Source organism: Arachis ipaensis, chromosome B03 (genome assembly GCF_000816755.2).
Source record: "Arachis ipaensis cultivar K30076 chromosome B03, Araip1.1, whole genome shotgun sequence".
Taxonomy (NCBI): Eukaryota; Viridiplantae; Streptophyta; class Magnoliopsida; order Fabales; family Fabaceae; genus Arachis; species Arachis ipaensis.
This window is the reverse complement of record NC_029787.2, coordinates 103,248,958-103,254,187: the sequence shown is the minus strand read 5'-3', so window position 1 is coordinate 103,254,187 and position 5,230 is coordinate 103,248,958. Positions and strand designations below refer to the sequence as shown.

The 5,230-nt window shown below is 34.6% G+C and overlaps 1 pseudogene; it reads left to right on the top strand.

Annotated features, from left to right (window-relative positions):
- Nucleotides 2,244–4,543, top strand: LOC107633469 (annotated as a pseudogene).

Here is a 5,230-nt window from a genome sequence, read left to right as displayed (position 1 = left end):
AAGAGGAAAGAAAAAACAATAAGATAGCACAAGATTTAAAATTTTTAGATCTAATGCTCCTTATTTTCAAAAATTTTGGAGGGAAAACACCAAGGAACACCAAACTTAAAAATTTTAAGATCAAGACACAAGAAAAACTCAAGAACACTTTGAAGACTCACAAGAACACAAGAACATGAAGGACGAACACCAAACTTAAAATTTTTTTTGAAAACCAAAATAAATTTTTGAAAATTTTAAGAAAAATTAACAAGAAAACACCAAACTTAAAGTTTGGCACAGAATTTAGTAGAAAAATTATTTTTTTGAAAAAGATTTTAAAAAGAAAATAAGGGTTCTAAAATTTTAACACGACAATAATAAGAGACTCTAAACAAAAAAAGGAGAAATTTTTTCTAATCTAAGCAACAAAATAAACCGTTAGTTGTCCAAACATGAACAATCCCCGGCAACGGTGCCAAAAACTTGGTGCACAAATTGTGAATCACACTTTTCACAACTCGTACCACTGACCAGCAAGTGCACTGGGTCGTCCAAGTAATACCTCACGTGAGTAAGGGTCGAATCCCACGGAGATTGTTGGTTTGAAGCAATCTATGGTTATCTTGTAAATCTTAGTCAGGAAGTCAATTATGTTTATCAGTTGAATTGCAATTAAACAAGAGAGCATGGATTAAAGGTTACTTGTTGTGCAGTAATGGAGAATATGTTGGAGTTTTGGAGATGCTTTGTCTTCTGAATCTCAACTTTCCTCTGTCTTCTTGTTCACGCACGCACGTCCTCCTATGGCAAGCTGTGTTGGTGGATCACCGTTGTCAATGGCTACCTTCCATTCTTCCAGTGAAAACTACGCTCACGCGCTCTGTCACAGCACGACTAATCACCGGTTGGTTCTCAATCCGGTTGGAATAGAATCCCTTTCATCACATATCTATGATGAGTTCTTGGAGAAGTCAAAGAAACGTGCTTTGAGACGCGTTGTTGGTGATCCATTCAAGAAGGGTGTTAAACAAGGCCCTCAGGTGCTGCATGCTCTCTATTCTAATCTATTCACTCCTCTGTTTTTAGAATAGTTGACTCTGATGCATGTAATTAATTGGGTGAAATTCAAATCTCAGATTGACACAAAGCAATTTGAGAAAGTGCTTAGGTACATAAGATCTGGAATTGAAAGCAATGCCACCCTTGAAAGTAATGTAGGTACAAATGTGAATTAATTAATTGAATTTTCATGTAATAATTAAGCAATGAAAGAATATAATTATTACCTTCTTTTTGCAGTTTGGAAAGCATTCATACTCTTGGTCAGTGGTGATGGGGTTTTTAACATTTACCATGTCGATGTTTGTGAAAAATTATGCTTGAAGTTTTGATATAATTTTTATGGGAAGTTGAATATAATTTTCATTTATGAAATTTAGCTAAAGGTTCTCCCTCTTCAAAGTGGGGATCTGTTAGACCTTCTATGGGACATCCTGAACCATTCGATTTCAAATTTGTTGCTGTTGGAAATGAAAATTATTTTCCTCATCATGAAGTGCACTATCAAGGCAATCATTCTTTAATTTATTTTGCCTATGATTATTATTAGCTACTTTATTTATTTATCTTTTGTATTTATTTATTTATTTATTTTGACTGAGCAGAAAAGTACTTTAAGTTCTATAATGCTATAAAACGTGCTTATCCAGAGATTCGGATTATCTCAAATTGTGATGGTTCTAAAATGCCATTAAGTCACCCTGCTGATCTCTTTGATTTCCATGTAATTTTTCAACTAAACTAATAACTACTAAACTTTATTCTCTTTTAGCTTGCCATATTTAGTGATTTTTTTAATTTGTTAGATATATCCAAATAATTCTATGGACATGTTTTCCAAATACTGAGTATTTGACAAGACATCAAGATCAGGTCTAAAGGTTTGATTATATTGCTTACTTTTAATTTCTTTAGTGGAATTATTATTTATGGATTCTTTATTTATATATATGCATTTGATAAATGAAGGATCAACTTTGTCTATTGGCTTTAATGCATGTGTTTGTTAGTGAATATGCTGTTACGAATGATGGTGCAAGAAATGGAACCCTTTTGGCTGCATTGGCTGAAGCTGCATTCCTTGATTAGTTGACCTCAAGGAAATTGACTTGGGTTTTCAAAATTGAATAGTATCTTTTGGAGTTTGATATTTGTGAATTATATAGTTATATTGTTATTTTGTGACACATTTTTCTTGGAGAATGAGTTTGGTGCTCAATTACATTTTTGGCAGATCGGTGGAAGATAATTATGTTTCTACTTCTGATGCTCTTTTGGCTGGAATGGCAGCTGGTGCTGTAGAGGCTTTGATAAACTCTCTGTTTGAACTTATCAAGCTTCATGAACAGGTTTTCTCAGATTCATACATTCCGAACCTATTTTACACTTTCCCATCGGCATTGCTAATCAGATTCCTGGCTATTTGTGTGTTGGTTTTTTGTAGAGCAATAAGTGGAAAGCTGAACAAGAACACAATTTCTCAGCTTGTGAAGACTTGTGATGTAAGATTTATGCTCTCAGAATATTTGATTAGCAACTATTGTGTTTCTTTTAAGTGGATTTGTATTCAAATAGGTTTTCTTTTAAGAATAATTGATTGTTTTTTTCTTTTTTAAAGTAGGAATTTATCTTTTGGATGGGGAAGAATGAGGAGAAAACTGTCTTTATATATTTGAGATGTCCAAGCATTTTCACTTTATCTTTCTATGAATTTAGGATGAAATTGTCTTGTTTCTGCTGTATGTTGAGGCCATAACACTTTATCTATGAATTAAATACTTCTATTGAATTCGTCGAGCTGCAAAAGCGAAAGACCATACTGCTTTCCATGCTTGAAGAGGTATGTGCGTATGTGTTTCCTATGGAAAAGAAAAGGTGCAAGTCAAATGGTCTTTATTCCGTATGTGAATTATTAGTATCTATCAATGCAAATCAACCCCAGTGAGGTCCCTAGCTAGCTAACTTTTTGATGGTTTGATTGATGGGATTGTATTGGGGATTCTTTGAACTAACTAAGCAGCCAATGTGGGCCTTTTTGTTAATGCCACCACCTCGTGACAATAACTTACCCTTTTTTCTTTTATTGCCAAACATGTCATTTCCTATTCCCCCTTTTTAATCTAGTATTGTATTGTTAAATCAAAGTAAAAAGATCTTTTAACTCATTATTTTTGTGTTTGTGAAGGTTGACAGGAGATATAAGAATTACCAGATTCAGATGAAGGCAGTGGTGTCTTCCTTTGAGGCGGTGGCTGGAAACGGTGCTGCCACGGTTTACACGGCTTTGGCACAGAAAGCCATGTCTAAATATTTTAGGAACCTGAAGGATGCAATAATGGGGCAGATTCAAGCGACAAAAAAGGCCATGTGAGAGAAAGATCCAGTTGCAGCAGGCACCACCAAGGGAAAAACCCTGAGACTGAAGATCATTGACCAAGCTTTGAGGCAGCAAAGGGCATTCCAGCAAATGAGCATGATGGAAACTCATCCATGGAAACCTCAGCGTGGCCTTCCCGAGCGCTCCGTTTCTGTTCTCCGTGCTTGGCTCTTTGAGCATTTCCTCCATCCATAAGTACCTCTCTTTCTTGGTAGATTAATACAAGAGTTTGAATGTATTTGATTGTTTATATATTTTGGAGTATGAAAATGACTAAAGTGTGGTTTTTAGAAAAAGTGTTATTTATGCATGCTTTGAAATAAGAAAGGAAATGCTGAACATATGCTTATGATTGATTTTATGATATTAGATCCTGGTGCAAGTCAACACAATAGCTTGGTAGTTCCGAAGAGCCTCTTCTGCAAATCAAGCACTGTGAGTGAATAATATGTTAATGAGTATTTTTACATGTTCAGGGATTTATGGAGTAGAAATTAAGCTTTATCTAAATGGTGTTTTCTAACTTGGCACGAGATAAAGCTAATTCATTGTTTTAGCCTTTTGTAGTGTTGGTTTATGCCTTAAAAGTCACTATCAAATCTTGATCGAACTTGATTTAGGGCTTTAGAAGTTCCTCGTAGCATGTTACTATGGGTTTGGAAAGAGCTATGTTACCATATATGTTATTTTCGATATATATGCTATAATTTCAGTGTATAATCTCATCTAAGGGACCATTATTCCCATCCATGTTACAATTAATATAATTACTATGCATGTATGTCACGTTAATTCAATGGAAGCTAAGGTCGTCTATTTGGACCTTCATTCCTTGCAGTTACCCAAGCGACGTTGATAAACATATTCTAGCCCGCCAAACTGGCCTATCAAGAAGCCAGGCACGTCCATCTCTTTCTTTTCGCATTCAATTATTATGGTAGGTAGAGGGCATTGTCAATTAAAATGTAAATGTATGTCTGGAAATGAATGAAGCAGGTTTCAAACTGGTTTATCAACTCAAAGGTTCGTCTAGCGGAAGAAGAATGCTTGGGGCGAGTGATGGACACATTTGGATCAGTGGAGCTTGATTTCTCTTCATACACCCAGCAGCAGCAGCAACATTAGGGTTTCTAGATAGCTAGTTAGTATTTATTTAGTTTGATATTTTGTATAGGAGTTATTACTTTTGATTTGTAACACTAAAATCATATATTATGTTTAATACTTTGAGTTATATAATATTATCTATGGATTATGATTTTGTTATTGTGGAATTTAATAAAAAAATTATTTTTTTAGAACGATAAGAACAACGGTAAATATTACCCTTTTAAATAATAAAAAATGTCATTTTTATCCAATAAAAAGAACAGTTTATAACTGTCATTTTAAATAACATGAAATGTCATTTTAACTTGGTAAAAATGGCAGTTTCAAATGCCATTTTAACTATAAAAATGGCACTGTTAGGGTAAAAACGGCATTTCAAAATGCCATTTTAACCAACCAAAAGTCACTCTGTCAGGGTAATAATAGCAGCTCAAACTGCCATTTTAACCTATCAAAAAATTGCCGTTTTAACCAACCAAAATGTCACTCTATCAGGGTAATAATGGCGGTTCAAACCACCGTTTTAACCTATCCAAAAATGCCATTTTAACCAACCAAAATGCCACTCTGTTAGGGTAATAATGGCGGTTCAACCCGCCGTTTTAACCTATCCAAAAACTGCCGTTTTAACCCAGGAAATAACGGCGGTTTCAACCGCCATTTTAACCTATTCAAAAACCGCCGTTTTATCCCAGGGAATTG